This window comes from Triticum dicoccoides, chromosome 5B, assembly GCF_002162155.2.
Source record: "Triticum dicoccoides isolate Atlit2015 ecotype Zavitan chromosome 5B, WEW_v2.0, whole genome shotgun sequence".
Lineage (NCBI taxonomy): Eukaryota > Viridiplantae > Streptophyta > Magnoliopsida > Poales > Poaceae > Triticum > Triticum dicoccoides.
The window spans coordinates 130,363,701-130,387,983 of NC_041389.1; positions in this window are offsets into that span (position 1 = coordinate 130,363,701).

The window sequence follows — 24,283 nt, forward strand, 5'->3', positions numbered from 1 at the left end:
CTCCGCCGGCGTTCGGTCGCCGCCCCGCCGCCGACCGCGCCCTCCTACTCCGCCGGAGACGTGCCGGAGCTTCGCCGCCGTCGCCATGGCGCCGGAGCCGCCACCGTGCCTCGGGCACGAGGGGATTCCTCCCCTGCCTCATCCACGCGGGCCTCGGCCCAGCAGCGCCAAGGCCCAACCCAGCGCCCGCAGCCCCAGCCGGCCCACCTCGTTCTCCACCAATCTGGGCTCAGCCCGCTAGGTGAGCGGCCCGTCTAAAACACGCCCGGTTGCATTGTAGTTATCACCCGCTCGTCCAGTTTTTTTTTTTAAAAACTTTTAAGGCCCTGATATTTTGTAATTTTCATGCCATGTTCAACCTGCTGTATCTCTGCATCCGTAGCTCCGTTTCGTGCGTGTAATATGTCAAATTGTTCGTCTCGAAGAGTACATCATTTCATTACATTGCATCATATTCATTTGAGGTCATCTTGATGCCCGAATCATCGTTGTAAGAGTGCTTCGTGATGTTTTCTGCTGTCTGTTAACAGAACGAGCTCTGTTGTCATTTTTGCTATGATTGATGTGTGCATCCTATGAGGTTGATGTCTACATGTGTTTTGAACTATGCCATGCCATATTTACAGGGATGTATGCCATGTATTTTTGTGATCAATGTGGTGACTAGCACAAGCATGCAAACTAGGCTTCGCGTTAATGCTGATTTTAGTCCCTGTTCTGCTGTAATTTTAATGCCATGTAAACATGTTGCTATACAGAGATCCATGCATAATTTGAGATACTTCAGTAAGGGTGTTTTGAAAACATGGTTATGCTATATCCATCCATGGTCCTGGTTGCAATTATTGAGTAGTCTAGCATGTCATTTTCGTGCTCTACTTTTGCTTCAAAATGTTTCCTGGCAGATTGTTTACGTGTTATTCAGTTTGGCCAAGGTTGCTATAGTTGATCCTTGCATGCTATGGACTTGTTCTTGACTTGGTTTGCTTCACAAATATGTCTTCTTACTGTTGGGTGCCTTGCCATGCTATATATTGCTCTGTGGTGAGTGGTACAAGCTCATAAACATGCCTTCATAATTATGTTCCTGCCATGTTTGAATCTGTATAAAAACTTGCTATGTTTACGTGGGTGCCATTGTATTTTCTGATCCTTTTTGGCTTATGGTCAGTAAGGGACTTTTGATCTATGCAATTAGTAGATTCATGCCATGCCTTTGTTTGACATTATAAGTTCCTGTAACATGTTGTTTGATAGCTCTAAACATTGCATTGTGCTGTTATTTTCTGCAAAGTCTAAAATTGTAATAACTTGCAATCTTACCATGTGTGTTTGAGCATGCTCTAGTGATTTTTGGAGTTAGCTCAGTGTTCATGTTTTGTTGTGCTTTACCTGTACATCATGACCATGTCTTTTGTTTTCATGTTGAGGTGCTGTAGCATATAGTTTTGATGCTTGCAATATGCCTAGTCGCTGTTTTGGACAGCTTGTCCTTTAAACTTGTTTCATGTGTGTGTGTTGAACCGTTGCTCCGTTTTGAGTGTGCTCTATATGAAACTTGCTTGATTTTGCATGTAGCTTCATATTATCATGTTGCATCCTTGTTTTGAGGTGTTTTCTTGATGTTTGTATGCATTTTGCATCAATGTCATGTTTAACTTGTTTTGCTCATATCTTCTAAGCCGTAGCTCCGAACTAAATGATCTTTATATGTAACTTGACTAGAATCTCGTGCAGATCATCATTGTGCATCTTAACTTGATGTTTAACTACTTGAACATAATGTTTATTCAGATCTGAACCAATTTCGAAATATGCATATGAGGACTTACTGGTATTGTTATATGTTGTTCCCGGCCTCATTTAAACTTGCTTTGATGTGTTGTTCTTGTTTGCATCATCTCTTGCCATGAGTAGCTTCATGCTTGTTGTGCATCATGCCTTGTTCATGTGTGGTGTGTTTACTATGTTGTGTGCTTCTTTTCGATAGTTCCTGTTTCGTTGCGATCGTGAGGATTCGTTCGTCCACGCTTGGTTCGGCTTCATCCGTTCGTCTTCTTCATGGACTCGTTCTTCTTCCTAGCGGGGTTTCAGGCAAGATGACCACTACCCTAGATCTCACTACTATCATTGCTATGCTAGTTGCTTTGTTCTATCGCTATGTTGCGCTACCTATTACCTATTTATCAAGCCATCCCACATTGCCATGTCAGCCCCTAACCTTTGACACCTTTCCTATGCAAACCGTTGTTTGGCTATGTTACCGCTTTTGCTCAGCCCCTCTTATAGCGTTGCTAGTTGCAGGTGAAGTTGAAGAGTTCTCCATGGTGGACAGGATTTTGGTTGGGATATCACAATATCTCTTATATTATTAATGCATCTATATACTTGGTAAAGGGTGGAAGACTCGGCCTTTTGCCTAGTGTTTTGTTCCACTCTTGCCGCCCTAGTTTCCGTCATACCGGTGTTATGTTCCCGGATTTTTGTGTTCCTTACGCGGTCGGGTGATTTATGGGACCCCCTTGACAGTTCGCTTTGAATAAAACTCCTCCAGCAAGGCCCAACCTTGGTTTTACCATTTGCCTCACCTAGCCCTTTTTCCCTTGGGAGTCGCGCATCCCGAGGGTCATCTTTATTTTAGCCCCCCCGGGCCTGTGCTTGTCTAAGTGTTGGTCCGAACTGAGCTGCCTGCGGGCTCGGGGCAACTTGAGGGCTGGTTTTACTCGTAGCTAGTCTCATCCGGTGTTGCCCTGAGAACGAGATATGTGCAGCTCCTATCGGGATTGTTGGTGCATCGGGCGGCTTTGCTGGTCTTGTTTTACCATTGTCGAAATGTCTTGTAAACCGGGATTCCGAGTCTGATCGGGTCTTCCTGGGAGAAGGTCTATTCCTTTGTTGATCGCGAGATCTTGTCATGGGCTAAGTTGGGACACCCCAGCAGGGTATAATCTTTCGAAAGCCGTGCCTGCAGGTTATAGGCAGATGGGAATTTGTTAATGTTCGATTGTAGATAACTTGACACCAGATCCGAATTAAAACGCATCAACCGCGTGTGTAGCCGTGATGGTCTCTTTTCGGCGGAGTCCGAAAAGTGAACACGGTTTCTGGGTTATGTTTGACGTAAGTAGGTGTTCAGGATCACTTCTTGATCATTGCTAGTTTCACGACCGTTCTGCTTGCTCTCTTCTCGCTCTTATTTGCGTATGTTAGCCACCATACTTGCTTAGTCGCTGCTGCACCCTCACCACTTTACCCCTTCCTTTCCCATTAAGCTTTGCTAGTCTTGATACCCATGGTAATGGGATTGCTGAGTCCTCGTGGCTCACAGATTACTACAACAACAGTTGCAGGTACAGGTTATTCGATGATCATGACGCGAGAGCGATGCTTGCTTGCGTTGAGTTCTTCTTCTGCTTCTTCTTCGATCAGGGGATAGGTTCCAGGTCGGCAGCCTGGGCTAGCAGGGTGGATGTTGTTTGAGTTTCTGTTTGTGTTTCATCCGTAGCCGGATGATGCTCTTATGTTTTGTGATGTTGTATTCGTGTGGCATTGTATGCCTTATGTATGTATCCCCATCTATTATGTAATGTTGATGTAATGATATCCACCTTGCAAAAGCGTTTCAATATGCGGGTCTATCCTTGGTGGGACCTTCGAGTTCCTTTTGTATAGGGTCGCATATTGGGCGTGACAGCCGCACACTCATCGGCGATGGAGCAGAACACAGGTCTCACCTCTGTGGAAGCCTGTGATTCCAGACCCCCGGACTCGTATCCGGTTGTTGGTTCCAGTCCGCGCACTCTCGAGCCAGCCGAGCCAGGTTATACTCCGGTAATGGAGTTTACTGCGGCGTATATCTACCAGCACTCGCCCTTTGGCGACATGCTGAACTCGTTAAAGTCTCTCTCTTTGTCAGGAGGCTCTCGGCTGAACTATGTCCGGCTCGAGTGGGAAGCAGACGACGAAGGAATTTGTTGCCCACCCACCACCCACTTCATTGCCACGGTTGATGATTTAATCGACGTGCTTGACTTCGACTCCGAAGGCATCGACGGTATGGACGACGATGCAGGAGAAGATTAAGAATCTCCGGGGCGCCGGACTACTACCTCGTCACATGATATATACATGGTGGATACGCCCAAGAAGGACGACGGCGGTAATCCGGAAGATAAAACCCCCGGGCAAAAGCCAAAACGATGGCGGAGACGCCGCTCAAAGTCCAGCAAGTGTAAAAATAGCGACAAGAGCGCAAGAAGGATCGACATACCAGCAAATTCCAAAGGCAATAACAACCACATGGACCCAGCGATGGAGCAGGACGAGCCAGGTCACGCCGAACCGAGTTCGGAGCAGACGCCCGATCACAATGATCCGGAGGGACGAGTTCATCAAACCGCCCCAGGACAAGAACACAGTCCGGAAAATGATGCATTCATCATTCTGGAAGAATGCGTGGAACGAGATAACCTCCACGGAAAGCTTATGGCTACAGCGAGAAGTGTAAAGAAGCAGAAGCAACGGCTCAAAGCCGCAGAGGAAATGCTCAATCGCAGATGGAATAAAGTGCTAGACACTGAAGAAAGATATGGCGACGATCGCCATACAAAGAGCTATCCAAAACGCAAGCTACTGCAAGAATTCAATGACGAGGCCGTTCCACCAAAGAATAATATGACCAGGAGGCCAGATGTACAGCTTCACAACCGCAACAAAACGGCTACTGACGCCGCGCACGATCTACGTGAGCATCTGGATAAGAAAGCCGGCGCGGCCGGGTCCATCTACGGATCTAAAGGACACACCCCGGCGAGGGACTATGGTCACCAAAACGATCATACAAGCCAAATACCAGTTCAGAATAAACACCGGACACAACAATAGCTGACTGCATGCCACAGCGCGTCCAAATATAGAGGGGCTGCTCACCCCCTGTGGTTCACCGAAGAAGTACTGGACCATGAATTCCCACAAGGTTTTAAACCTTTGAACATAGAGGCATACGACGGAACGACAGACCCAGGGGTCTGGATCGAGGATTTTATCCTGCATATTCACATGGCTCGTGGGAATGACCTCCACGCCATCAAATACCTTCCCCTCAAGTTGAAGGGACCAGCTCGACACTGATTGAAAAGCCTCCTCAAAAATTCAATTGGGAGTTGGGAGGAACTCGAGGACACTTTCAGGGCCAATTTTCAAGGGACTTATGTCTGGCCTCCGGATCCGAACGACTTAAGTGACATAATCCAACAGCCCGGAGAGTCCGCCCGCAAGTTTTGGAACAGATTCCTCACTAAGAAGAACCAAATTGTCGATTGTCCGGACGCCGAAGCCATAGCGGCATTCAAACATAGCATCGGCGACGGGTGGCTCGCCAGACACCTCGGCTAAGAAAAGCCAAGGACAATGGCCGCCTTAACAAGCCTTATGGCCCGTTTTTGCATGGGTGAAGATAGCTGGCTAGCCCGTAAAGGCACCAGCGACCCCAGCACATCCGAAATAAGGGATGGCAACGGGAAGCCACGGCGTAATAAACATAGACGCGAAAACAAGGAAGAGAGCCCGGACAACACAACGGTCAATGCCGGATTCAGGGGCTCTCGACCTGATCAGCAAAAGAAGCCATTTAAAGGCAGTAAAGAGGGACCGTTCGGTCTGAACAGAGTCTTGAACAGACTATGCCAAATTCATGGCACCCCGGAGAAACCTACGAACCACACGCATAGAGAATGCTGCATCTTCAAGCAGGCCAGCAAATTAAATGCCGAACATAAGGCGAGGGAAACACCAAGTGAAGACGAGGATGAACCTCGCCAGCCGAACACTGGAGGACAGAAAAAATTCCCGCCAGAGGTTAAAACAGTAAACATGATCCACGCGACTCACACATCCACGTGAAGGCACGAACGCGCGCTCAAAGACGCGCACGATATAGAGCCCATCGTACCCACACCTAACTACTGGATGTCTTACCCGATCACCTTCTATCACACGGACGACCGAAGTAGTATTCGGCGCGGAGGATCAGAGGCCTTGGTGCTTGACCCAATAATCGACGGATACCGTCTCACCCATGTCCTCATGGATGGCGGCAGTAATCTCAATTTAATATACAAGGAGACTGTCCGCAGGATGGGGATAAACCCATCCAGATGTAGCCAAAGCAACACCACCTTTGAAGGGGTGATACCAGGCGTTGAAGCCTATGACAAAGGCTCCATCATGCTGGAAGTAAGATTTGGCTCCCCAGGCAACTCTAGAAGCGAAGAACTACTCTTCACCATCGCACCCTTCCAAAGCGACTGTCATGCATTGCTTGGAAGAATGGCCTTCGCCTGCTTCAACGCATTACCGCACTATGGCTACCTTACACTCAAGATGCCCGGTCCATGTGGCGTCATCACCATTAACGAAATCACAGAGCGCTCTTCACGCGCAGAGGAACACGCGACGGCCCTAGCGGCCGGACTATAAGCGGCCTCCAATACCAGAAAACATTACTGGTCATTAAGACCATAGACACGGTTAGACGAGTCCGGTAGCCCGGATAAAACTGAACCAGGGCACCGTATATGTAATCCCGTAGCGGACACCAGGGGCTATAAATATTTAATACAGCCCCGCACTTGGCTCAACCTTATTGGCAGGCCAACATCTTACACTTTTACTATCCATCACATACTTACGTTGTACTCTCCTACGAGTTTTCTTTTTTCCACAGACAACGTTCGCGCGATACCCTTCCAGGATACGACACAACGGAGACAAAGGCGCAGACGTGCAGCAAGGCCCCATTCAACAGGTTTCTTTTTAGATTAAGCCCCTATGTAAACCTTTTCTATTGCCTCTTGTGGTTTAACCATCCCATGGGTTCCATACCCACAGCGGATACTGCCATTATTGGCATTTCGCCACGACAGATTAAACGCACGTACCTGGAAATATAGGGTTTATAATAGGCTTTCTTCAGCCTATTTTCTGTTACAAAGACCGAATACCTTCGGGAGTGTTCGGCGTCACGAGTTTGGCCTTATATGCATCAGCTCTGAATCATGTCTTTGGTCAAATGTTGGGTTTGCCCGGCTCCTGGGTTTGCTGCCTTACGTTCCGTTGTTATCGGCTAAGGCGGCCAAAGGAGAACTACTGCGATTGTGCCCTGGTTATTCCGTATGAGCACCTCAGTAGAGAAAGCCGAAAACTGACTGTCATGATACATCGAGAGACTGTTCAACCACTCGAAGACTCACCGGAATCTTTAGGATTCCTCCGCATTAACGAAGGGCCGTTTCCCGGCCATGTACATACGCGCCCGTATTCGGATGCACGCAAAGGTACCAGGGGCTACATAGTAGCCCCACTGTTAGACTCCCATGGCTAAGCAAAAGTGTTACAACTATATAGTACGGTTGCCTAGTTCGACGTGCGATCACCTCCTTAATGGACCAAGACGTTAGATCAAGTGTGACTACGCATATTTTTCACGAACACCCCCGCATTGTATGCGTGGGGGCTGAAGCCAACGACTGCTAACTTTCGGATTACTTATTTATATATATATATATATATATATATATATATATATATATATATATATATATATATATATATATAAACGGCCGCACAGGGGACACAATCATATTTTCAGGCAAAAAGTATAAATATAGCCTCATAATCAAAATAAACATTGTTTTTACAATGATTCGATTTGTCACTTGAACAAGACATTCTTCGAGCACTGAGCCTCTATTAGGCGGGCACCTTCTGTGACCTGCGCCAAGTAGTGCTAGGCCGGATACTGGCCTCCCGCCGGATCCTGGGTCGCTATAATGGTGGCCTCTATATCCGTCCAATAGGCTTTAACGCGGGCAAGAGCCATTCATGCACCCTCTATGCACGCTGACCTCCTCATGGCGTCGATCCGAGGCATGGCCCCAAGGAAATGTTGCACCAAACCAAAGTAGTTGTCCGGCTTATTCCCCTTCGGCCAAAGATGGTCTATTATAGACCGCATTGCAAGCCCGGACAGCCTGTGAAGCTCCGCTACAGCAGCCATCTTCTCACTTAACGGCAGCGGGCGAGTGGGAGCATTGAATTGCGACCACAAAAGCTTCTCCACTTCCTTATCACCTTGATCCTCGAAGAACTTGGCAGCGTCAGTTGTACTCTTCGCAAAATCCGCATACGCATCTGCCAGACTCCAGTGTCCATCTAGGGGAGCATACTTCGGATCCAAAAACTTCGTTCGCAGTAAGTAGGAGCCCCTGGCCGCGATTTTACCGGCCTATTGAAGCTCCTCCCGCGCACCCCTGAGCTCGGTCCGCATCTCCTTGGTGGCATTACGTGCCTTGTTCATGTCGGCCAAACTATCCTTATGCTCCTTTTTAAGGAGCTCACACTGATCAGTGGCATTTTTTAACTCCACAGCCATTTCGGCTATCTTTTCCTTGCTTCGGCGATGAGCAGCCTATTCGGACATCAATTCCTCGGCCGCCTTTAGGGCAGCCGCATTGCTAACTCGAGCTTGTTTTTTGGCCTGGGCAAGTTCCGCCCTCAGGGCTTCCATGGCAGCAGCACCGTCTGCAGTCCAAGCATATTGCATTAATATTATGCCACTCTCATATTTTCCTATATAAATAAGGAAAGAAGAGCACATACCTTGTGACTCGTCCAGCCGCTTGTTCACCAGCATGATATCAGCATCAATCGATCCAATTCGCCTCCTCAGTTTGGCAACTTCAACAGACTGTTCGGCAGCCGGATCCTCAGATACCTGCGCACACGTACAACGCAATCAGTACTTACAAAATATGATCCTCCATTTGCCGCCTAGGGCGGGCAACCACAGTCTCAGGGGCTACTATCCATATGGGGCACACCTAGCGCGTGCCTCACTGCCAAAAAATGTGTATTTTTTACTACATACCTCAAAGCCTCTGAGCAGGCTCGTAAATGCCTCATTCAAACCGCTTGTAGCGAATGAAATCTTCTTAAGCACCACGCTCATTAATGAGCGGTGATCCTCCGAGAGCGCAGCTCGCTCCAGAAGGCATGTCAGTATGTCCGACCGGACATCAAAATGTGCCAGACCCTTCTCATTGCCCCCCGTGGGAGCCAAATGCTCCGGGCTCAAGGCGGCTGACGTATTAGCTTCCGGCTTTGGCAGATCCGGACTCCTCCGTGACGACACCTCAGTGTTGCCCGCTTCATGAGGCAGAGAGGTGGGTGGAGTCTCGCTCTCCATCATCTCCGGAGGAAGATCCCCCGAGGACGAACCCTGTTGAGAAGAGCTGCTAGCCGGACTGCAAAAGACGAATCCTGGTTATGGATCTCGGAGAAACACACTACCTTCGAATTAACGATTAACTTACAACTCGGTGGAGGGCTGGCCCGTTGGTGGGCATGACGCAGTGAGGGTGCCCGTCGGGGCAGAGCCCCCTGGTGATACCTTTTTCCCTTGCTTGGGCGTCTCCGTCTCCAAGTCTTCGGAGGCGGTCCCCTTCTTCCCGCGTGGGGAGGAGGCCTTAGCCTCCCCTTCCTGACTATCCTCCTCAGGGGAAGAATTAATTCCCCCGGTCCAGATGTGCAGTGTGTGAAGTTCGGCTTCACTGCCCTCTCCTTCTCCTTTCCCTGAGGGCATTTTGCTGAGCACCCGGCCAAGCATCTTGGCAACGGTTGGACCAGGCGAGCCTTCAGGAAGTGGCGTCGGACACCTGATTCTCTCTACCTCGTTGAGCCATTCCTGGCCACGGAGGGTTTTCAGAATAATGGGTATGACAAATATAAACAATGTGTCCGGCTTTAAGGTTACTTACTTGGGCATCTAGGCGATTGCAGCTTAGGCCCGCATCGTCGGTGGTGTCCGGGTACTTTACTTGTGGTCCGAAGAATAATTTACACATCCCTTCGAGCTTCAGGCCGAAGAAGTGCTTAATACTCTGTGGACCCTCTGGATTGAACTCCCACATCCGGAGAGGCCGACGTTCGCACGGCAACATCCATCGGATTAGCATCACTTGAATTATACTGACAAGATTTATGTCCCTCTCAAGAAGCTCTCGGATGCGATTCTGCAGTACTGGTACATCGCCAGAGGGCCCCCAATTCCGTCCTGCGTCGGTCCAAGATGCTAGTTGTGGCAGAGGGCCCGAGCGGAACTCGGGGGCGGCTACCCACTTTGTGCCTCTGGGAGCTGTGGCATAAAACCACCTCCGCTGCCATACGTCGGATACTTCTAGGAAAGAACCCTCTGGCCATGGGGCATCGGCGTTCCTGCTTATTATGGCACCTCCGCACTCCACATGTCGCCCCTCGATCATCTTCGGCTTCACATTGAAGGTCTTGAGCCATAAGCCGAAGTGTAGGGTGACGTGGAGAAAAGCCTCGCACACAATGATGAACGACGAGATATGGAGGATAGCGTCCGGAGCTAGATCATGAAAATCCAACCCGTAATAGAACATTAGCCCCCTCACAAAGGGGTCAAGGTGAGGCCCAAGCCGCGGAGGAAGTGAGGAACAAACACGACGCTCTCATTGGGCTCTGGTGTAGGGATAACCTGCCCTGGAGCAGGAAGCCTGTGCTGGATATCGGCAGTCAGATATCCGACCTCCCTAAGCCTCGTAATGTCCTCCTCTTGGATCGAGGAGGCCACCCACCGGCCTTTAGGGTTGGATCCGGACATATTGGGGATCTGGGGTGTTGGAGCTTGGGTCTCGGGTGTTGGAACTCGAGGTGCGAGAAGGTGCAAGGGAGGTGGAAAAGAGGCATAGGCCTCGATCCATTTATAAAGGGGGTGAATATCAAGAGTCCTCGGCTTGATCGCTTGAGGCTTATCTAAAAACACATGGAGTCATACCAATGGTCGTCGTGGGGTTACACACATCCATTGAGGGAGTCCCGGATTAGGGGGTGTCCGGATAGCCGGACTATAACCTTTGGCCGGACTGCTGGACTATGAAGATACAAGATTGAAGACTTCGTCCCGTGTCCGGATGGGACTTTCCTTCGCGTGGAAGGCAAGCTTGGTGATACGGATATGTAGATCTCCTCCCATTGTAACCGACTCTGGGTAACCCTAGCCCTCTCCGGTGTCTATATAAATGAGAGGGTTTTAGTCCGTAGGACGAACAACAATCATACCATAGGCTAGCTTCTAGGGTTTAGCCTCTCTGATCTCGTGGTAGATCTACTCTTGTACTACCCATATCATCAATATTAATCAAGCAGGAGTAGGGTTTTACCTCCATCGAGAGGGCCCGAACCTGGGTAAAAACATCATGTCCCTTGTCTCATGTTACCATCCGCCTAGACGCACAGTTCGGGACCCCCTACCCAAGATTCGCCAGTTTTGACACCGACATTGGTGCTTTCATTGAGAGTCATCTTTAGGCCCGATGGCTCCTCCGATCATCAACAACGATGCGGTCCAGGGTGAGACTTTTTTCCCCGGATAGATCTTCGTATTCGGCGGCTTCGCACTGCGGGCCAATTCGCTTGGCCATCTGGAGCAGATCGAAAGCTACACCCCTGGCCATCAGGTCAGATTTGGAAGTTTGAACTACACGGATGACGTCCGCGGAGACTTAATCTTCGACGGGTTCGAGCCACAGCCGAGTGCGCCGCACTGTCACGATGGGCATGATCTAGCTCTGCCGCCGAACAGTGCCCAGCAGGCCGCACCAGTGTCCGCTCTGACCCTTAGCTCAGATCCAACTGCGCCAATCGAGGACGGGTGGTTGGACACCGCCTCGGGGGCTGCAATCTCGATGGCGATCGAGCTGAACACCAGTCTTGTTGTCACAGCCCCAGATCAGCCCTTGTTTGTTTTTGCTTTAGCATCCATGCAACATGTTTAAATTTTATGAAATTTGAAATGGGGATGACCAAGCCCTAGCACCAAAGCATTGCAAATAGGTTCAACTTCAAAATATTTTCAAAGAACCCAAATTGGTTTGCAAAAATGTTCATGATTACTGGAAAAGGGTGAAAACCATATCCAGAGGTGATGGATATTTTTCCAAGACATTTTTGGATTTTTGATTAAACCATATTGTATTTGAATTGGGGCATTTAAATACTGTTAATATTTTTAAATGCTCCAACAATTCTGAAAATAGTTGTGGGCCTCTGTAATAATTCAGTTAATGTCCACAATTATTCTTAGGATTTATAAAAAATGATTTAGTGTCTAAAACTAAATCAAAACAAACTACAGAAAATAGAAATAGAAAAGAGGAAATAAAAGAAAGGGAGAGAAGGCCACCAGGCCACCTACCTAACTTACCTGGCGCCTACCTACCTGGCCCAGCATGGCCCAGCCCATATCCACTCCCCCTGTCGTCTTCCTCCTCGCCAGAAGGACCGAGGCGTGGCGCGCGCCCGAGAGGCCTCGGCCACCTCCTGCTTCCCCTGGCCACCTCCTACTTCCTCCCAGAGCCCTCTAGCGACGCCACGCACCCCTCCTGGAACCGTCACTCACTCTCTCGTCCCCATCCTCTCCTCTGCTCTCTCTCCCTCTCACCCGAACGGAGCCACCGCCGCCGACGAGCGTCGCCGTGGCCACAGCCACTGCCTCGCCTCGTCGTTGCGCCCAGAGGCTCCGCCTCGACCCCCTCTTCCTCTCCACCAACCCATGCCCCGCCGGACGCCCTGCATCGCCGCCCACGCCGTCTTCCCCATCTCCGGCCACCGAGGATCTTCGCCGTCGATTCGCCACAATCATCGCTTCCCCGAGCCCGCTTCTACGGCCCCTGCAACCGCTGTGAGGCCACGACCCTTTTCCCTCTAACCCCATGCTCGATTGCCTCCCCTAACCACCCTAACCACCTTGCCGAGCGCTCCTCGCCACCGGCCATGGCACCGCCGTGGCCACAGATGTCTTAGCTCGCGTCTGAGCACGCCCTCGGGCTCGAGATGTTCCCAGGAGCCGAAAACTCCCATTGGTTCGTCCGTAGCTGCACCATAGCATCGTCTTAGGCGATGCCCGAGCTCCGGTCGCCGCCGATTTGGTCGCCGCCGTCGATTCCGACCACCGCAGCTGCTGCCGCCACCACCACTGGATGCGCGAGTCTTCCAGCTCGCTGTAGCCGCAAACCCCGAGCAAAACGGTGCCCTGTAGCGCCGTCCCGAGCAACTCCGGCGAGGTCTCGCCGTCGCCGTGGTCGCCGGCATCACTAGCTGACGTGGCTCCGTCATTAGGAGCTAATCCAACTAACTAAACCACCTACAGCCACTGACAGTAGGCCCCACCCCTGGTCAAACCCCAGTCAGCGCTGGGTTTGACCGGGATTAGCTCCTGTGTCACTGACGTGTGGCCCCCACACGTCAGGTTTGACCTGGGCGCCCAGTTGACCCTGCTGACGTCACCGTGACGTGGTGCTGACGCCATAAATCATTTCTGGATTTATTATTATTCAGGAATTTTAGAAAATAGCTAAAACTTCAATAAATCATAGAAAATTAACCGTAACTTCAAATTAAATAAATTATATATGAAAAATTATCAGAAAAATTCAAGGAATCCATCTGTACCATTTTCATGCATGTTTGAACAATGGTTGTCCTCTGTTTTGGACAAAACCAATAAAGGGCATTTAAATAATCACATATGGAGTTTGAATTTGAATCTTGTATTCAAACCAACCCCATTTAACTTGTTGCTAGATGCATTAGCCCAAAACACATTCATTTTGCCATGTCATGATCATGCATCATATTGTGCATTGCATTGATTGTGTTCCCTTCTGTGTTGCCAGTATTTGTCCCCTCTCGATAGACGTGATACCGATGATGTGATCGTTGACACTGATGAAGACTCAATGTTAACTTTAGAAGTGCCAGGCAAGCAAAACCCCCTTGTTCATTCCGATACAATCCTACTCTCTCACCCCTGCTCTCTTTTAATGCATTAGGACAACACCGATTCATCTGTTACTTGCTGCGGTAGCTGAACCCCTTTATCCTCTGCATGACCTGTCATTGCCACAGTAAATAGATGAAACCCACTAGCATGAGTAGGAGTTGTTTGAGCCCTGTTGTGCCTACTCATTCTTGCTTGTTTGTCATGCCTGCTACTGCTTAGAGTTGAGTCAGGTCTGATTCATCGGGGATGAATCAGAGGTGTGTGAACATGTCCTACTATGTGTGAGCTAAGTGTGTGAACACGATTTGGTAAAAGGTATCGGTGAGAGGCCATGTAGGAGTACATGGTGGGTTGTCTCATTGAAGCCGTCCTCAGGAACTGAGTTCTGTGTTTGTGATCCATGATTCAGCTACTACCATACATTGGGCCCTGAAATATGACCCCGCTCGACTTCTTATTCACCCTTGTCCTCTGTCTAGGAGTTGCAAGTAGTTTCTGGTGTTTGTAGTATGCTGGAGGCCGTGGACAGCGCTGACCGGAGGGGTGGGCTGTGATGCGGTAGGCACGTGGCCGGGTATACCGGGCGCCCGTTTGTTGTCATGGAACCCTGTTCACATCGTTTGGGGCTGTGAGCGAAACTCCGGCCGGATCTCCTCATGGATGGAACCCGAATAGGCGATAAACCTGGACTAGAGACTTGAGTGTTTAGGTAGGTCGTGGTCTACACCCACGTCGGCTTTCGCTTGAAGTCTGCCGAGCACATGTCGTGTGCAGACGCTAAGTGGTGGAAACATGCATGAAGAAGTACACCCCTGCAGGGTTAATATCATCTATTCGAATAGCCGTGTCCGTGGTAAAGGACTTCTGGGTTGCTTATATCAGTTCATAGACAAGTGAAAGTGGATACTCTAAAATACGCAAGATAAGCGTGAGTGCTATGGATGGCGTTCTCGTAGGGAGACGGGAGCGGTTCCATAGTGGTGTATTGATTGGTGAATATGTGGACTCGTGTGCGCCACCTCAAAAGAGTTACTTTGCAGTCGTAGTTCAGGATAGCCACCGAGTCAAAGCTGGCTTGCTGCAGTTAAACCCCACCATCCCCTTTGTTGATAATGATGCATATGTAGTTAGTTCTGATGTAAGTCTTGCTGGGTACATTTGTACTCATGTTTGCCTATTTTATGTTTTTGCAGAGAGACTTCGGTCTCACTAGTAGTTCCACGTGGACTTCGACGTTTAGCTTGTTACCTCAGCTACGATCTTGTGCCCTCGGCAGGATTTGGTAGATAGTCAGGCTTCTCAGCCCTTTTCATTTATAGATGTCTGTACTCAGACATGATAGCTTCCGCTTGTGTTTTGACTTGTCTGCTCTGATTGTTGGGTCATGAGACCCATGTTTGTAATATCTCGCTCCTCGGAGCCTATTGAATAAATACTTGAATCGTAGAGTCATATTGTGATGCCATGTTGTATTTGCACATATCCGGCATATTGTGTGTATGTTATTGAAATGCTTGGTATGTGTGGGATCTGACTATCTAGTTGTTTATCTTTAGTAGCCTCTCTTACCGGGAAATGTCTCCTAGTGTCTCCACCGAGCCATGGTAGCTTGCTACTGCTCCGGAACACTTAGGCTGGCCGGCATGTGTCCTTCTTCGTTCCCGTGTCTGTCCCTTCGGGGAAATGTCACGCGATGAATACCGGAGTCCTGTTAGCCCGCTACAGCCCGGTTCACCGGAGTCCTGCTAGCCCAGTGCTACAGCCTGGATTCATTCGCTGATGACCGACACGTTCGATGCTGGGTCATGGATGCCTGTCCCTGTAAGTTTGTGCCACTTTGGGTTTACGACTAGCCATGTCATCCCGGGCTCCTTATCATATGGATGCTAGCTACACTGTCATATACGTGTGCCAAAAGGCGCAAACGGTCCCGGGCAAAGGTAAGGCGACACCCGTGGGAATACCGTGCGTGAGGCCGCAAAGTGATATGAGGTGTTACATGCTAGATCGATGTGGCATTGAGTCGGGGTCCTGACAGCATTGGTATCAGAGCTTGACTGCCTGTAGGATTACCAAGCCAAACTGGTCGAAGTTGAGTCTAGAAATTCTTTAGTTATATAAGGGAATTGATTGTGGATGGAACATAAGGCTCTTTTTACTCCTTATACCTTATGCCCTTCTGATCTGAGTCAACCTATTCTCTTCCTACGGGGTTAAGGAACTAGGTCTTCTCATCTATCTATCAGGATGACGTGTTACTAATCCGTAGACTTATAAGATTGTTGGATTTAAGTCTCAGTTCAGTTCCTACTACTTCCGTATGTTAATTGTTGATCTCGGAACCTTGATATTGTGCTTCTGAGTGGTTATGCCACCATTTTTGTGAATGTCTCAAATCTTTTCTGAGCATTTACAGCCGTTATGCTGTCCGAGTCATCCCAGGTTTCTAAATAGTCTGATGCATTTGCAAAATCCTTTCCCTCTGGGTTCGATGTTCCTTTATGCCAGCTCAATCACACTAATTGTTGAGTTGAGGTATTCTATTGCCTCGACTTATATGTTGGAGTTATTATTATGACCCTAGGTGCTTAGGGGATCATCTAGTAATTTAGCCATGATTTGTGTTCCCAGTGTGATGATTCTGGCCATCATTCTCGAAAGCATCCCGTGATGCTACTTAGTAATAGGTATTCTGTTCCTGGGTTCTTGAACCCGAGATTCACTCTACCTACTTCATGTTGATAGTAATTGCTAGTGCCTTTAGGATATTAGTAACCTTTGCAATAGTCCTTGAAGTCCGTGGTATCTTCTTCTTCCAAATACCATGAACTACTTATGGCAGAAGTTCCTCGTTGAACTGAAATATCACAATAGGATTATTCTTGATGAGTTCTCCATTATATATTGTGACTCTGCCAGTCCTATCTCTCCGCATGGGTTATCTAGAAGAAATGTTGATCTCGCTCGACATACTAATCTATGCATCCACAACTCAGAAAGTTATATGTTCCTATGAGTTGTCCCTCTTTAGTTGTCTACTGACCTTCGTCTATCAATTGATAGTCAAGAGTATGTGTGCGTTCGTTTATCGATGCCTATTACTCTTGTGGTCCGTCAAGCCATTCTATCGCGGAATGACTAGGAGAAACAAACTCCAGTACCTCTTCCATATCCAGGATTGGGTCAAAGAAGTCGTACTCCGCAGATCAAATTGCTAATTTTGCCTTTGCTCTGTTCTACCTTGGAGTATTACCATCTTTTATATATCGGGATTATTGTAGGAATTGCACACCATCCTATGAACTCTTGGTACAGTGATACTTCTTGCCATCATTGTCATTCCTCGGTCCTCGTGTTGATGCAACCGGAATACCGACAAATGAATTGTGATGTGTGAAATCAATACTCCTAGCAACCTTGTTGCTTGGTAGTTAAATGGACAATAACCTCATTCTTAACGTGTTGGTTCTTGAATCATCATTCTAAGATTGATCGTGCTACCTTGTCCATCTTCCTGGTGCACATTTCGATTGATGAGTTAGGATTTTGTCAAGTCCTCGCTCATTTGATCATATCGTCTTGCCATGAAAAGCAAGATTGTTCTCGAGCTTAGTAACATATCGGTGGTTCGTGATTTTCCGAATATCTTCTCGAAAGTATCACCAGGTTGTCACCTGACTGTTATGTTGAGCTCGTGATCAAGTTGGTTTTCCAATAAACCACTTTCTCTCCAAGAATCGGTGTTAGATATCCCCGAGCTAGTTGGTTAAGCTAGACAACAACTTGGAGAGTTGGAAGATAAAAGCTTGCCTGACTTAGTTCGTTCCAAAGGGATATTCTTGTGTAGTGTGTGTTGAAGAAAGATGATATCTTCATCGATTAGTCCCTGTGATCAGTTATTGGACCTATTGTCTTATCAATCCTTTGATTTGGGTGTGGGCTATCCTCAAATCAAGTCAGAACCAACGATGTTCGTAATGTTGTCTTATTCGTGGGTTTTTCCTCGAGCATACACCATTATATTCTTTGGTCTGACCAATGCTATCACCGTGTCCACTTAACTATGGAATTCCTTTTAAAAGGAAACCCAGATGAATTGTTGTTGATCCCATTGACAACATGCTTATCTCCTCCATGATCTTGTCGGACAACAAGTTAGTGTTGGAAACTTCTGAAAGCATTTCTTCATGCTAACTCATGAAATATGTGTTTGATGAAAGGAGTGACTTCCTCTTATACACGTGCATTTGGTGAAAGTTGCCGCCGTGAATTTGAGAAAGTTAGTTTTGCTTCCTCTGGAATCACAAGTCAGTCATGCATATGTGCGAAGTATTCTATGGTTCGGAGACTTGCAACCTTCATTCCATATGTGTTCCGAGCACACCAAGCTACTGATTAATTTGTTCAAGGAGAAGAAGTTCCTTCTTAAGAGCATGCCTTATGCAAGGATTTTGATATCCTCGTTGATGGTTTCCCACCTGAACTCGGTAGTGTTTTATTATAAGACTACCACGTGGTCATGCTTGTCTGGGACAACATGTTCACATGTTTGTAGCAGAACCAGCTCATGTTTTGGAGCTTACTATCGTAGTTCATTCCCCGAGAATCTCGCAACGTCATCTCTTCGATTTGTGTTGCAAACTTTCATTTCTCTTCCTAGACCCGATGAGTCTGGAATATCCTGACACCAACCAGATCTGAATCTCAGGCAGATATGATGGTTTGGAACATTTCCCAAGAACTATAATATCGGTCCCTCGAAAACCGGTAAAGTGGATGTCGTGGCCAACACACCCAGCCGGAAGACCTGTTATTATAATATCTTGATTGAGGAAGTTGGCCACCTCCCCATAGGGATTTCGTAGGATTTACTCCCTAGTTGCCCCTATGGATTTTGAGATCCCGAAGTCCTACCTTTTTACTTGATGTTCTAGATATCAAACCATATCTATGAATGGGTTACGCTAGCACATCAAGGAGAACATTAGAAACGGAGTGCTAAATGTCTCTCGGTCGATCGTCCAGATTTTGTTCCTTGGCTCGCTAAGGTGAAATATGAGAAAGTGTTATCCTCCTTTGCATCTGCATCGTACATTGCTATTCATCATGGTAGTATGTTGTGTTGTCAGCATCCTTGACACGGATGTTGGTAAAACCTTGATGATTATGGAAATGCTCAAGTTCTTGAGAGCACGCACAAGCGCTACGTGTTATCATCGGCACTAACTGGGATTGCCCCAGATTTCCTCGGTTATGCTATAACCACTCCAACAGTGAATTCACTCTTTATTGTTGGGTTCTTCCCCAGTTACCAGAATCATTCCCAGCATTTGCATTTTGTTCCCAGCTTGCACCGCCAATGTGCCATTCTACCATGGGTCTCTTCCATTTCCGGTGATAAGCAAAAATCATCTATGACGTTGTCTTCAACAAGGTAATCCACATCATCCAAGTTTGAGTATGCCATTCTACCGAACCCCTCTAAATGATCGATTATGATTTGCCTTAAGCTGGTATAAAGAGTTTCAATGATCTCTGAATCAAAGGTAATTCTTTTTGCCACTTAAGGGGAGATATCTACGAGTCACGGTTCCGAAGGTGTCTTCTTGTGGTATCATGGCAACTCAACTCCTCGCTACGTTGACAACCGATTACCACCTTCTTAAGCGTGAAATTGTTGTCTACCTAGTGAACCTTCGTCATCTGCCTCACTCCATTCTTATGGATGTGTGCTTCGTCTCTCAGCTCGAGAGATGTTGCTATGTCTCATTCGTGAGTTAATCCTGAGTTGTTCGACCTTCGAGAAGAACGATTCTTTTAGGGTCTTTCCTTTCCTCTCGTTGTCATGTTAGTTGGAGTTCTCAAGGCAAGACTTCGAGACAATGATGATGAACGAATCAACGTTCAATTGAAGTGCAACCTGGATCGTGAAGATTGTACTAGTTTGCGTTCCCCCTTCACCTTACCCTACGCTTGAATCTCGGGACGAGATTTTTGTTTAGTGGGGGTGAGCTGTCACAGCCCCAGATCAGCCCTTGTTTGTTTTTGCTTTAGCATCCATGCAACATGTTTAAGTTTTATGAAATTTGAAATGGGGATGACCAAGCCCTAGCACCAAATCATTGCAAATAGGTTCAACTTCAAAATATTTTCAAAGAACCCAAATTGGTTTGCAAAAATGTTCATGATTACTGGAAAAGGGTGAAAACCATATCCAGAGGTGATGGATATTTTTCCAAGACATTTTTGGATTTTTGATTAAACCATATTGTATTTGAATTGGGGCATTTAAATACTGTTAATATTTTTAAATGCTCCAACAATTCTGAAAATAGTTGAGGGCCTCTGTAATAATTCAGTTAATGTCCACAATTATTCTCAGGATTTATAAAAAATGATTTAGTGTCTAAAACAAAATCAAAACAAACTACAGAAAATAGAAATAGAAAAGAGGAAATAAAAGAAAGGGAGAGAAGGCCACCAGGCCACCTACCTAACTTACCTGGCGCCTACCTACCTGGCCCAGCACGACCCAGCCCATCTCCACTCCCCCTGTCGCCTTCCTCCTCGCCAGAAGGACCGAGGCGTGGCGCGCGCCCGAGAGGCCTCGGCCACCTCCTGCTTCCCCTGGCCACCTCCTACTTCCTCCCCGAGCCCTCTAGCGACGCCACGCACCCCTCCTGGAACCATCGCTCACTCTCTCGTCCCCATCCTCTCGTCTGCTCTCTCTCCCTCTCACCCGAACGGAGCCACCGCCGCCGTGGCCACAGCCACTGCCTCACCTCGTCGTTGCGCCCAGAGGCTCCGCCTCGACCCCCTCTTCCTCTCCACCAACCCATGCCCCGCCGGACGCCCTGCATCGTCGCCCACGCCGTCTTCCCAATCTCCGGCCACCGAGGATCTTCGCCGTCGATTCGCCACCATCATCGCTTCCCCGAGCCCGCTTCTACGGCCCCTGCAACCGCTGTGAGGCCACGACCCTTTTCCCTCTAACCCCATGCTCGATTGCCTCCCCTAACCACCCTAACCACCTTGCCGAGCGCTCCTCGCTGCCGGCCATGGCACCGCCGTGGCCACAGATGTCTTAGCTCGCGTCTGAGCACGCCCTCGGGCTCGAGATGTTCCCAGGAGCCGAAAACTCCCATTGGTTCGTCCGTAGCTGCACCATAGCATCGTCTTAGGCGATGCCCGAGCTCCGGCCGCCGCCAATTTGGTCGCCGCTGTCGATTCCGACCACCGCAGCTGCTGCCGCCACCACCACTGGATGCGCGAGTCTTCCAGCTCGCTGTAGCCGCAAACCCCGAGCAAAACGGTGCCCTGTAGCACCGTCCCGAGCAACTCCGGCGAGGTCTCGCCGTCGCCGTGGTCGCCGGCGTCACTAGCTGACGTGGCTCCGTCATTAGGAGCTAATCCAACTAACTAAACCACCTACAGCCACTGACAGTAGGCCCCACCCCTGGTCAAACCCCAGTCAGCGCTGGGTTTGACCGGGATTAGCTCCTGTGTCACTGACGTGTGGCCCCCACACGTCAGGTTTGACCTGGGGCGCCCAGTTGACCCTGCTGACGTCACCGTGACATGGTGCTGACGCCATAAATCATTTCTGGATTTATTATTATTTCAGGAATTTCAGAAAATAGCTAAAACTTCAATAAATCATAGAAAATTAACTGTAACTTCAAATTAAATAAATTATATATGAAAAATTATCAGAAAAATTCAAGGAATCCATTTGTACCATTTTCATGCATGTTTGAACAATGGTTGTCCTCTGTTTTGGACAAAACCAATAAAGGGCATTTAAATAATCACATATGGAGTTTGAATTTGAATCTTGTATTCAAACCAACCCCATTTAACTTGTTGCTAGATGCATTAGCCCAAAACACATTCATTTTGCCATGTCATGATCATGCATCATATTGTGCATTGCATTGATTGTGTTCCCTTCTGTGTTGCCGGTATTTGTCCCCTCTCGATAGACGTGATACCGATGATGTGATCGTTGACACTGATGAAGACTCAATGTTATCTTTAGAAGTGCCAGGCAAGCAAAAACCCCTTGTTCATTCCGATACAATCCTACTCTCTCGCCCCTGCTCTCTTTTAATGCATTAGGACAACACCGATTCATCTGTTACTTGCTGCGGTAGCTGAACCCCTTTATCCTCTGCATGACCTGTCATTGCCACAGTAAATAGATGAAACCCACTAGCATGAGTAGGAGTTGTTTGAGCCCTGTTGTGCCTACTCATTCTTGCTTGTTTGTCATGCCTGCTACTTCTTAGAGTTGAGTCAGGTCTGATTCATCGGGGATGAATCAGAGGTGTGTGAACATGTCCTACTATGTGTGAGCTAAGTGTGTGAACACGATTTGGTAAAAGGTATCGGTGAGAGGCCATGTAGGAGTACATGGTGGGTTGTCTCATTGAAGCCGTCCTCAGGAACTGAGTTCTGTGTTTGTGATCCATGATTCAGCTACTACCATACATTGGGCCCTGAAATATGACCCCGCTCGACTTCTTATTCACCCTTGTCCTCTGTCTAGGAGTTGCAAGTAGTTTCTGGTGTTTGTAGTATGCTGGAGGCCGTGGACAGCGCTGACCGGAGGGGTGGGCTGTGATGCGGTAGGCACGTGGCCGGGTATACCGGGCGCCCGTTTGGTGTCACGGAACCCTGTTCACATTGTTTGGGGCTGTGAGCGAAACTCCGGCCGGATCTCCTCATGGATGGAACCCGAATAGGCGATAAACCTGGACTAGAGACTTGAGTGTTTAGGTAGGTCGTGGTCTACACCCACGTCGGCTTTCGCTTGAAGTCTGCCGAGCACATGTCGTGTGCAGACGCTAAGTGGGGGAAACATGTATGAAGTAGTTGTTGGAAATATGCCCTAGAGGCAATAATAAAAGTATTATTATTATATTTCCTTGTTCATGATAATTGTCTTTTATTCATGCTATAACTGTATTATCCGGAAATCGTAATACACGTGTGAATACATAGACCACAATATGTCCCTAGTGAGCCTCTAGTTGACTAGCTCGTTGTGATCAACAGATAGTCATGGTTTCCTGGCTATGGACATTGGATGTCGTTGATAACGGGATCACATCATTAGGAGAATGATGTGATGGACAAGACCCAATCCTAAGACTAGCACAAAAGATCGTGTAGTTCATTTGCTAGAGCTTTGCCAATGTCAAGTATCTCTTCCTTTGACCATGAGATCGTGTAACTCCTGGATACCGTAGGAGTGCTTTGGGTGTATCAAACGTCACAATGTAACTGGGTGACTATAAAGGTGCACTACAGGTATCTCCGAAAGTATCTATTGTTTTATGCGGATCGAGACTGGGATTTGTCACTCCGTGTAAACGGAGAGGTATCTCTGGGCCCACTCGGTAGGACATCATCATATGCGCAATGTGACCAAGGATTTGATCACGGGATGATGTGTTACGGAACGAGTAAAGTGACTTGCCAATAACGAGATTGAACAAGGTATTGGATACCGACGATCGAATCTCGGGCAAGTAAAATACCGCTAGACAAAGGGAATTGTATACGGGATTGATTAAGTCCTTGACATCGTGGTTCATCCGATGAGATCATCGTGGAACATGTGGGAGCCAACATGGGTATCCAGATCCCGCTGTTGGTTATTGACTGGAGAACGTCTCGGTCATGTCTGCATGTCTCCCGAACCCGTAGGGTCTACACACTTAAGGTTCGATGACCCTAGGGTTATAAAGGAAGCTTGTATGTGGTTACCGAATGTTGTTCGGAGTCCCGGATGAGATCCCGGACGTCACGAGGAGTTCAATGGTCCGGAGGTAAAGATTTATATATAGGAAGTCCTGTTTTGGCCATCGGGACAAGTTTCGGGGTCATCGGTATTGTACCGGGACCACCGGAAGGGTCCCGGGGGCCCACCGGGTGGGGCCACCTGCCCCGGGGGGCCACATGGGCTGTAGGGGGTGCGCCTTGGCCTACATGGGCCAAGGACACCAGCCCCTAGAGGCCCATGCGCCAAGATAAAGGAAAAAGGGGAGAGTCCTTAAAGGGGAAGGCACCTCCGAGGTGCCTTGGGGAGGATGGACTCCTCCCCATCCTTAGCCGCACCCCTTCCTTGGAGGAGGGGGCAAGGCTGCGCCTCCCCCCTCTCCCTTGGCCCTATATATAGTGGGGAAAAGGAGGAGCAATCATACCTAAGGCCTTTGGTTGCCTCCCTCTCCCTCCCGTGACACATCTCCTCTCCCGTAGGTGCTTAGCGAAGCCCTGCGGGATTGCCACGCTCCTCCACCACCACCACGCCGTTGTGCTGCTGCTGGATGGAGTCTTCCTCAACCTCTCCCTCTCTCCTTGCTGGATCAAGGCGTGGGAGACGTCATCGGGCTGTACGTGTGTTGAACGCGGAGG